This window comes from Microcaecilia unicolor, chromosome 1, assembly GCF_901765095.1.
Source record: "Microcaecilia unicolor chromosome 1, aMicUni1.1, whole genome shotgun sequence".
NCBI lineage: Eukaryota > Metazoa > Chordata > Amphibia > Gymnophiona > Siphonopidae > Microcaecilia > Microcaecilia unicolor.
In genome coordinates, this window is record NC_044031.1 from 625,935,864 (window position 1) to 625,946,973 (window position 11,110).

Consider the following 11,110-nt stretch of genomic DNA (forward strand, 5'->3'; position numbering starts at 1 on the left):
CCCCAAATATTCTAGAGATTGCGAGGGGGTCAGGTGACTTTTGGCCATATTGACGAACCAGCCTAGAGATTGAAGTACTGAGACCACTCTGGATGTAGCTTGATAGCTCTCTGTTACAGAGTCTGCTCTGATGAGCCAGTCATCTAGGTACGGGTGAACCCTGATACCTTCTCGCCTGAGCAAAGCAGCTACTACCACCATTACCTTTGAAAAGGTTCGGGGAGCTGTGGCGAGGCCAAAAGGCAAGGCCCGGAACTGGAAATGTTTTCCCAACACCGCAAACCTCAGAAACTTCTGGTGCGGGGGCCAAATTGGTACGTGCAAGTAAGCTTCTTTCAGGTCTAGAGACGTGAGAAACTCTCCTGGCTGTACCGCAGCAATGACGGAGCGCAGGGTTTCCATGTGGAAATGCCACACTCTCAGGGACTTGTTTAATTCTTTTAAGTCCAGAATAGGTCGAAAAGACCCACTGTTACTGCCATTTGTTTAGCTGACGCTCTGACAATATCATAAAGGGCATCAGCCAAAAAGGACAAGGCCGACTCCAGCCGCGGAACCACATCTGAGAAGGGCTCCGCTCCATCTCCAGGCTGTTCCACTGCCTGTTGCAACCACGCCAGGCAGACTCTAGCAGCATAACAACTGCATGCAGACGCCCAAACAGTAAGACCTGCAATTTCAAAGGACCGTTTAAGTGCTGCTTCCAGCCTACGGTCTTGTATATCCTTCAGGGCAACTCCTCCTTCCACAGGGAGGGTAGCTCTCTTTATCACCGCAGTGACTAGGGCATCTACTTTAGGCATTGCAAAGCGAGCCAAATGCTCCTCATGCAGAGGGTATAATTGCCCCATAGACCTGGAAACTTTCAAAGGTCCCTCGGGGTCAGCCCACTGAGCGGAAATAAGCTCTTGGATGGAGTCATGCAAAGGAAAGGCTCGAGCAGGCTTTTTGGTACTAGCCATCCTAGGATTCACAGAGGAGGCCATGCCACTGTCAGGCTCTTCAATAGAAAGGACCTGTAGGGCATCTGAAATAAGCGCTGGCAGCTCATCACGGTGGAAAATCCTCACCGCGGAGGGATCATCCAGATCCTGTGGTAATTCTGCACCTGACTCTGGCTCCTCAGACCCCGAAGGCCTGCCAGAACTCTCCGAATCCTCACAGCCCGACCACAGGGGAGGGATGGGGGGGGGAAAGGAGGTGCACCACAATCTGAAGGGGAATTAGCTCTTCTACGCTTTTCTTTATGCCAATTATCAGGGAAAATACTACTACTTAACATTTCTAGAGCGCTACTAGGGTTACGCAGCGCTGTACAATTTAACAAAGAGAGACAGTCCCTGCTCAAAGAGCTTACAATCTAATAGACAAGTGAACGGTCGGTCCGATAGGGGCAGTCAAATTGGGGCAGTCTGGATTCACTGAATGGTAAGGGTTAGGTGCCAAACGCAGCATTGAAGAGGTGGGCTTTAAGCAAAGACTTGAAGACGGGCAGGGAGGGGGCTTGGCGTAAGGGTTCAGGAAGGTTGTTCCAAGCATAGGGTGAGGCGAGGCAGAATGAGCAGAGCCTGGAGTTGGCGGTGGTGGAGAAGGGTACTGAGAGGAGGGATTTATCCTGTGAACGGAGGTTACGGGCGGGAACGTAAGGGGAGATGAGGGTAGAAAGAAAGATGAGGGTAGAAAATAGCCTCAGCGGGCAGTCCCAGGCCAGAATCCACCGGGGGGGGGACAATAGAAGGGGCTTCAGACGACCCTTGAGGGAGAGCTCTTTTCAGCATGTATGCTTTATGCAATAACAACACAAAATCAGGGGAGAAAAACTCGCCCTGGGCTCCCAGATCCCGTTCGGGGCTAGCCGCTCCCCGAATAGCCTCAATTCGAGGTCCTCCCCCCCCCCCCCCCGGGCTCAGGGCTCTCCGTCTCTACGGAGGCCGCGCCATGCGGAGAATTCAAAATGGCGTCCGCTGCCAGCTCTGAGCGGGAAGAATCATCGCACGCCATGCTCGGGCCGGCTCTTACACCTGTACAGCACGATTTACAGAGCCCCGCTGCTGATTTGCGCTTACCACACCGGGAGCAGCGGTTTACGTTCTCTGCAGCCATCGCCGAAAACGTCGGGAAAATTCAAAATGGCGGTTTCGCGCCAAAAACGCCCCTATCGCAGGCCCACCCCTGAGGAGATGGAAAACACTCTTACCTCACCGGACCGAGTATCACAGCTCCAGTCCCATAGAAGAATCAAAGGAAAACCTCTGTTCCATTCTTTTTTTTTTTTTTTTTTTTAACACGCTGTGAGGAAAGCAGAGGTAATAAGAACTCCAGAGGCTCAGATGAGTGGGAAAGGCAGGGAAAGGCGAACCAATGTGCCTGCATCCACTGAGTGGGAAAGGACAGGGAAAAGCAAACTAATATGTCCACATCCACGGGGGCATGGGTAAGGCAGGGAAAGGGCTAACCTATGTGCCTTCAAAGTGAAGCTGCTATAGCCTCTAACACCCCGGCTAACAACTGGCAAGCCAGGAGCCACCCCCAGGCAGATTTTTGATGGAGCTCGAAGAAGCTGCAGCCACCCTGCTTGGGGAGATAGAGAATACTGAAGAGGCAGTGGAGCTGGCTGGCCATGAGGCGCTGTGAAAAGTTGAGTGCTCTCTATCTCCCCCTGCTGGTTGATGGACACAATCCATACGTAATGGCTTGATCTGCTTGATGACAAGGAACGAGCCTTTAATAGGTCCTCTGGCCGTTCTTATTCAGGACATTGACATATGTGGGCATCTCAGGATTGTACTACAATGCGGTCTAAACCCTATACAGACCCTCTAACGATGTTGTTGGTGAACGGGGTTAAAACTAGGGCCTTCTCGGTGGGCTGTGGCACTCGACAAGGTCGTCCTTTGTCCGCATTACTCTTTCTTCTTACGCTAGAACCGTATTGTTTCTAGTTAGAAGACGGGCTGCATGGTGTTGGATTTGCTGCAGACATCACTTCTCGGCTACAGTAACACCATACTTATCTCTCCAACACAATCCAGATTTCTCTCCGAGAGTCTGATTAGTAGGAAATGTATTTTTTCAAATTGTACTCCTTAAAAACAGTGACAGATCCTCAAAAAATTAAACAGCTCTATTTGTGACTTAAGTGAAAAAATACTTATTAAACATCCAACATTCATCTTCAAGTTTCTTTTTCATTTCTTTTTCCAATTGGGCTCATTTTGAGAATTGTTCTATAAGAGGCAGTATACAAGAAAGGTTATCCAACAGCAAAGGCTGTTTTGTATCCTGTGTGAAGATGGAATTCAATAGCTGAGAGTTTTTAGAGATGTCACTTCTATGCTCTGTCTCTTAAAATTAATTTTGTCACATCAGCCAGTAACAGTATCCTAGGTGCACCATTGGTAAATAAATGAAGGAATAAATGCCAATATCAACATTAATGAGCCTCCCCTTTTTGAGTTGCACAAATTAACGTGAGCAATTCCTTATCCTCCATTGCCCCAGACACTATAGTATCATATTAATATAGTAAATATCAGCAGAATGGTCCATCTAGTTCTTCTAATAGGTAAACCGCTTTGATTGTAATCACATAGGCACTCTATCACATTCTATTTCCTCACCCTAATGCCTTCAGGCTGGTGGTCAAGGCCAATACAATCCTTATTATGTTTGCAGTGTTAGCATATGTCAGTACTAGAGCAATTAATTTACAGTGGATTGGCAAAGCTTACAAAATCTTGATCATATTTGGTCATATTTGCATAATTAGCATAGGATCTGTCACTGTTTTTAAGGAGTACAATTTGAAAAAATACTTTCAGACAAAACACAGTACTTTGAGAAATAATTTATCTGCAGTTGAACTGCAACAGAAAGCCAAAGACATGCTTATAAATTTACAACAGGAACAAAAGCCTGTGCTTGATTCAAACATGTTGTTGACCCTGTGATAAAGGCTGTAAATATAAACAAGAGAACAGGGACTAAACCACAGACAATTCAGAACTCTGCTAAGAAATACAGCCATCAGATATCAGCTTTAAAAGGTGAGTTTTTAAAGACATTTTTCTGACTTCAAAGCTCTGGAGGATAGGTTCAATTTGCTAACTGTGCTGTTTTCATTCAATAATGATGCCGCTTCTCATGACCTTCAACTGGAATTAACAAACCTGCAAAATAACAGTATTCTCAAAGAACATTTCAAAGACTGCAGAACTTTTCTTTTCTCAATCAGTTTTCAATCTCAAATATTTTGCTCCAAAATGTGTTTGTTTTGCATCAATTTACATCTGTGAACAGATTCTCTCATGTATGAGCATCAATAAATCGAGATACAGATCTCAATTAACAGGCAAACTTGCAGTCTATACTCCGTATTACAACCAGCACAATGCCAGCCAAGCACCAGACAGGAGCTGCACAAATCTGTCCACCATCTGCTAGGAGACAGAGAAATACTGAACATTCTAGGGGTGCACTGATCCCTTAAAGAGGGCAGTTCACTCAGAACTACTTTGTTCTCTGTCTCTTTCCGCTGGTTCAGCTCTGAAACTCATTGCCTGAGGATGTGGTAACAGCAGTTAGTGTAACTGGGTTTAAAAAAAAAAGGTTTAGACAAGTTCCTGGAGGAAAAGTCCACAATCTGCTATTAAGGCAGATGCCACCATTCCTGCATTAGGATGAAGGCGTGCTACGGTTGGTTGAGAAAAAGACAAATAAAATCCTTATAAAATGAGACTATGAATAGCAAAGGTCACATCATTTCTCTCCTAATTATGCAATCTTTTTCTCATCTGTCTTTCCCAGAAATGAGCTGGTTTGAGGTAAAAGGCAGATCCTAAATTCCACAAGCCAACAAATCGAAGCAAAGTTACTTAGGGCTCCTTTTACTAAACCGCAGTAGTGATTCTCGCAAGGCAAATGCAACAAAGCTCATAGGAATTGAATGGGCTTCATCATATTTGCCAAACCGGGAATCAATATCACAGCTTAGTAAAAGGAGCCCTTAATCTTTCATCAAATTTTAAATATATAAAAAAGTTATATGTAATCTGTCAGTTATAACATATAAAGTAACTGATTTCTTTCCTAACTGCAGTATTTGAGAAGCTATTGTTCAAAAAAGTAGGTATTTTAAATAAATATATAGCCTATTTGTATGCACCTAAGGCAATGTAGCTATTGAGTAAATTACAAAAAATCTAATTAGTATTTGGCAATCAAGAACAAAAACATCACTACACAGGATTATGATGCATGCTTAGCTGAGATCTGCAACCTGGTACCCCCCCCCCCCCCCCCCCCCCCCCGCCAGAACTGCGTCACCTTAAAATTCAGCTAAGACACAAAGCGGTTCTTTTACCAAGCTGTACTAAAAAGTGGCCGGCACTGGTGTCAGCGCATGGGTTTTCCATGCACTGCGATTAATTTTTACATGGCAGTAAAATGGCCGCCTTGACATATTTTTTTGTAATGGCCACGTGCTAATATCAGCATTAGCGTGTGGCCATTACTGCGGGAGCCTTTAACACTACCTATTTTGGAAGAGTTAAGAGCTCCCGTGCTAATCAGGTAGCGCAACATAATATGTCCACGATACCCAATTAGTGCAGGCATGCCTATTCTCCACCCATGGGCACGCCTCCTGCTTTGTAAAATAAATATTTTCCAGCGTGCGATTAGCACATACTGAACAGCAAACTATCGCGGGACGCCTCAGCACATCCCATGGTAGTGCTCTTTTAGCTCCTGGTAGGCCCACTTTAGGCCTACTGTGTCTTAGTAAAAGGACCTCAAAGAGCATAACAGGAGAAACCGAGAAACTTGAGAGACACTCTAGGCATACGAACAAGTAGTATCTCTCTATAAAAAATAAAATGATCTCATCGAAGAAATCTTATTACTCAAAAATGATAAACTCAGGTTCCAAATTCTGCTGAACTTTTTCTTATAGTTAGATCCTCTACAATACCTAATGAACAATGTACAGATACAACAACTCCAGATGCAAGTCTTAGCTCAATATTTTAAAGAAAAAGTTGAGAATTTAGAAATGCAATTCATCTCCTTAACCCAAAAATCTACAATCCAGATTACAGACTATTGAACATACAACACAAATTTGTTCACCAACTAGTTTTTGTTTTTGTTACATTTGTACCCCGCGCTTTCCCACTCATGGCGGGCTCAATGCGGTTTACATGGGGCAATGGAGGGTTAGGTGACTTGCCCAGAGTCACAAGGAGCTGCCTGTGCCTGAGGTGGGAATTGAACTCAGTTCCTCAGGGCCAAAGTCCACCACCCTAACCACTAGGCCACTCCTCTGCCGCCCTCGACATCATCACGTTTAGACGTCGAGGGCGGCGGACCTATCAGAGACGCGAGGGCGGAGCCGAGAGAGATGGTGACAGATTCACGAATCTGACGAACCTTACCAACCCTTCACTTCAATAAAGCCACGGAGCCAGCTTCACAACGTTGCAGGTGCGTTTTGTTACACCACACAGCTTCCTAATTTTTCCTGGAGGGTGGCTGGGGGGGAAGGGGGGGGGCAACTACCCTGGAACTGGGAGGGAGGGAGAGAGGGGGGGGCAATGACCCTGGAACTGGGTGGGGGGGCAACGACCCTGGAACTTGGAGGGGGGCCAGGCGGATCCTGGAACTGGGAGGGAGGGAGGGAGGGAGAGGGGAGGGCCCCTGGCACACACTCTCATTCTCAAACACACACACAATCACAGCTCCCTAATTTTTCACTTAAACATCGCAGGGTGGCTGGAGGAGGGGGGGCTACGACCCTGGAACTTGGAGGGGGGCCAGGCGGACCCTGAAACTGGGAGGGAGGGAGGGAGGGGAGGGAGACCCTGAAACTGGGAGGGAGGGGGAGAGGGGGCAATGACCCTGGAACTTGGAGGGGGGGCGGGCAGACCCTGAAACTAGGAGGGAGGGGCCCCCTGGCACACACTCATTCTCACACACACAGACTCTCGCACACAGTCTCACTCTCTGTCACACACACTCACACATTCACTCTCTATCACACACTCACTCTCTCTCTATCACACGCACACTCTGAGGAAAACCTTGCTAGCGCCCGTTTCATTTGTGTCAGAAACGGGCCTTTTTTCCTAGTCTATAATAAAAGATACTTTTTTTTCAATTATACCTAACTTTAATAGATCTTCTCCAGGTAGGGGATCTCATCAAGATCTATAGATATACACTATGAACAGCGGTCTATTCTTTACTTATTCTCAATACTCTTTCATAACTGTAACTTCTTTCATATATTTCATTATATTTATACCATCAAGATGGTAAATACCAACCGACAGTATATCAAATGAAAAGTAAACTTTGAAACTATATCCTCCTGACAACTCCAGTTCTCTAATACATACTACACTATTGCTGCAGTGGAGGAGTGGCCTAGTGGTTAGAGTGGTGGACTTTGGTCCTGGGGAACTGGGTTCAATTCCTACTGCAGGCACAGGCAGCTCCTTGTAACTCTGGGCAAGTCACTTAACCCTCCATTGCCCCAGGTACAAATAAGTACCTGTATATAATATGTAAGCCGCATTGAGCCTGCTGTGAGTGGGAAAGTGCGGGGTACAAATGTAAGAAAAAATAAAAATATATATATAGGTCTGTCCACGCACCCCATCACTCCCAAGGTTATTACCCCCAAATTCCCCATATTATCCTCCTGAACACTTGCATTCTCTAACTCATCCCCTTGGTACTGTGTGTATGGAAGGTCACTCCACTCCCCCCTACTGTGTATATGGGGAGGAATCTGTCCTCTCCTACCACCCCATTGCTGTATGGAGGGTCTGTACTCTTCCGCCTCCCCTGCTGTTTGTATGGAGGGTCTCTCGTCCTCCCCCTCCTGTGTATATAGAGGGTCCCGCCTCTCTGCTGTGTAGATGGAGGGTCTATCCTCCTCCTCCCCCCTCCCTCTGCTGTGTATATGAAAGATCTGTCCTCTCACTCCCTCCTTGCGTATATATGGATGATCTGTCCTCTTACCCCACCCCACCCCCTGCTATGTGCATAGAGGGTCTGACCTGTGCTCTCCTCCATCCCTCTCCTCTGCTCTCCCCCTACCCCTCCTATAATCCTCCTCCCGACCCCTCTGCCTCCTGTTCCGTCCCCAACCCACAACCCTCTCCCGCACACCCCTCTCGCTCTCACCTCCAAGTCTGCACTCTGCAAGACTGCAACATCGCGCTCCAGACAGTCCCGCTGGCTGCCGGGATACAAACGGAAGCGCAGTGTGTGTTATCACCGTTGCCTGGTAACCTGGAAACGAGCGCACGCGTACCAGACCGGGCGTCTTAAAGGAACAGCATACTGTCGGCAGATATTTAGATTAAAGGGGTATGTGCAGGAGCAGGAGGGCGGTGTTGGAGATGAAAGGTGACGTTTGTGGTTTGAGACGAGTGGGGTCAGGGGTGGGCTTGGGTAGGGGTGGCGATTGGCGAAGAGAGTGGAGGAGACACGGGGTGGCGAGCTCTCTTTGGCTGCTCCTGCATCTCTCCCGTTAGCTGGAAGGCAGGAAACAAAGTTTAAAAAAAAACCTTCAAATCCGAACTTCGAAAAATGGAAAAGCTTAGATTATTATTTATTTAGGCGAATAACTGACAGAGGTCAGTACTCCTTAAATCCTGATGATTTATCCCAGATATTTATTCACCGGACTTCTGCAACTTTCTCTGTACTACTGTCTTGCACTCTTTTTGTTACTAGTATGCACTTTTAACTTGTTTATACCTAAATTCACTCTGTATTTTGTATTTACTATAATAATAAAATATTAAAAAAATAAAAAATCCGCATTTCTTTCATTCTCTCCCCCCCCCCCCCCAGGTTGCGTCAAAAAGGCACAGGACTGGAAAAGCACCCCCCCCCCCCCCCCCCCCCATCAAACCTCCTTGATCTTCGCCTCAAATTCAAAGGAGGCATGGTGTGGTGGGACTGGCACAGAATAAGTCCCGCCCCAAGCTACCGAACCGAGGGGGCGGGACTGCATACTGTAAGCAAACAGGTCCCGCCCAATGAGGTTAGATTGAGAACTGGAGACGGTATGAGCCAAGGAGGTTAGATAAAGCAGTGGTGAGCCTATCTGAGGCCAGTAGGTGGAGTGGTTCACCCAAAACAGTAGCAAAGATTATTGGAAATAAGGGACTGCCTATGCGTGGTCCATCTGTAAAAAGTCAAAATCTGTTCCAGTTGGATAGGCAGTGCCTTAAAAGGTAGAGGACAAAAGAGGGTTTTTTTTTTTTTTTTACTTATTTGATAGTTTTGTCTTTAATTTATTTGAAAGCTGCCCATATCCTATATAATAATTCTCACCTCCAACGTTCTATGCTTGGGAACGTGGCTCCCTGGCTGCAAGTGGTCTGCGAGGCAGACACGCACGGACGTCACTGACGTCAACACAGCTGATTCCAAGGCAAGGGGAGGAGTAGGGAAACACGCGCAGTGTTTCCCTACTCCTCCTATTGCCTCGGAATCAGCTATCACCCCCCCCCCCGCTACGCCCCCCTCGAAACCCACCCCCTCCTGCGAACCTGTCGATCCCCCCCCCCCGGAACGCCGAAAACCGCACCCCCCCTCCCGCCACTGTTGTGCACTACCTTCGGGTGGGTTCCTCAATCATCTCAGAAAGTTTAACTCCGTGCGTCTGACGTCAGACGCACGCAGAGGAACTTCCAGGCAAGATGATTGAAGAACCTACGGGAAGGGAAGAACAACACGGCGGCGGTGGCGGCAGTTTTCGCTCGCACGGGGGGGGAACGACAGGTTCGCGGAAGGGGGGGTTCGAGGGGGCCGTAGCACGGGGGAGGGGGGGAATTGCCTGCCTAAGGCCCGTTTCCTTGCCTACAGAAACGGGCCTTTTTTACTAGTGTAGCTATACAGTGTGTTTATTCTTTCAAAAAAGGTGCCCATACTCAAATGCTGGGCACCCCTTCAAGGGTGGGGTTATCACTAAGGGACTCATCCCACAATAGCTAGAACCCCTACAACCAGTCACAGAATCTATGACAAGGCAGAGTTGGTGTGTAGAGCCTGAGGTCTTTCATTAAAACTTGGGGTCCATGGATCAATTTTAGCAGACAATGGAAAAGGTGCCGGTACTCAGTACCCCCTCAAAAAAAGCCCTGTATAAATGTGAAATAAAAATTGAATATCATTAAATCAGCTTAAACAATTATTGGAGCTGGTGGAAACAGCACTAATAAAGGCTGTATTTTGTGCTCATTTTTCTACACTTCTATACAATACAGTAATACATGGCCAAATTTCAGTGAGGATATTCTATTTACTGATGGGTTCATCTTAACTGTTGTAATCTGCCTGGTGTTATAAAGATTGGAAATAAAATTAAACTCTCCTTTCATTGGGGCATATGGAAAATGGAATCACATCTTCACCTCATCTCTTTTGTACAAATGGATTACTCTGTTTTGAGCATGTTTCAGGGACAAGTGGTTTTCATAAGTCAATTGTGTTGGCATTGCTAGTATACATCCCGCAAATTTCTCAATTTGCACTTCCCCAGCTGTAAAGGACTAAAATACAAGCTGATGCATGCCACCACCTTCTCCTACACGAGCACACAGATATGGAATGCTCTACCCACAGACCTGAAATCAATTGTCGAAACAAATAACTCACAAATCTCTGAAGACACACTTCTTCAACAAGGCCTACAACGAGAACCAACAGCCTCACTAATCCACTTTACCAACCCAACCAGTGATTAAAATCCACTTCTACAATTACCTGCCTAATCACTTCCTCTTTTTTCCCTTACTCAATCTCTGCACACTACTAATTGTATCTGATATTCTGGAATGACAATGTCATAACAAAACTATATAAGCCACATTGAGCCTGCAAATAGGTGGGATAATGTGGGATACAAATGCAATAAAATAAATAAATAAATACCATGCCATACTTTGTATTGTTTTCGAATATGTTTACTGCTGTAATTGCCTATTGCTCATGTTTGATCTACTCTTACTGTACACCGCCTTGAGTGAACTCCTTCAAAAAGGCAGTAAATAAATCCTAATAAATAAAATAATAAAAATAAATATTTTCT

The 11,110-nt window shown here is 46.2% G+C and overlaps 1 protein-coding gene across 1 annotated transcript in view; it reads right to left on the reverse strand.

Annotated features, from left to right (window-relative positions):
• The window catches only part of LOC115460380 (mitogen-activated protein kinase 15-like), a 175,080-nt gene extending 166,804 nt beyond the window's left edge, over positions 1 to 8,276 (reverse strand). The window contains exon 1 of the mRNA XM_030190164.1: positions 8,191 to 8,276. The gene's annotated coding sequence lies outside the window, so the exon portion shown is untranslated. The remainder of the gene's footprint in view (positions 1 to 8,190) is intronic.
• Positions 8,277 to 11,110: the final 2,834 nt, after the last annotated feature.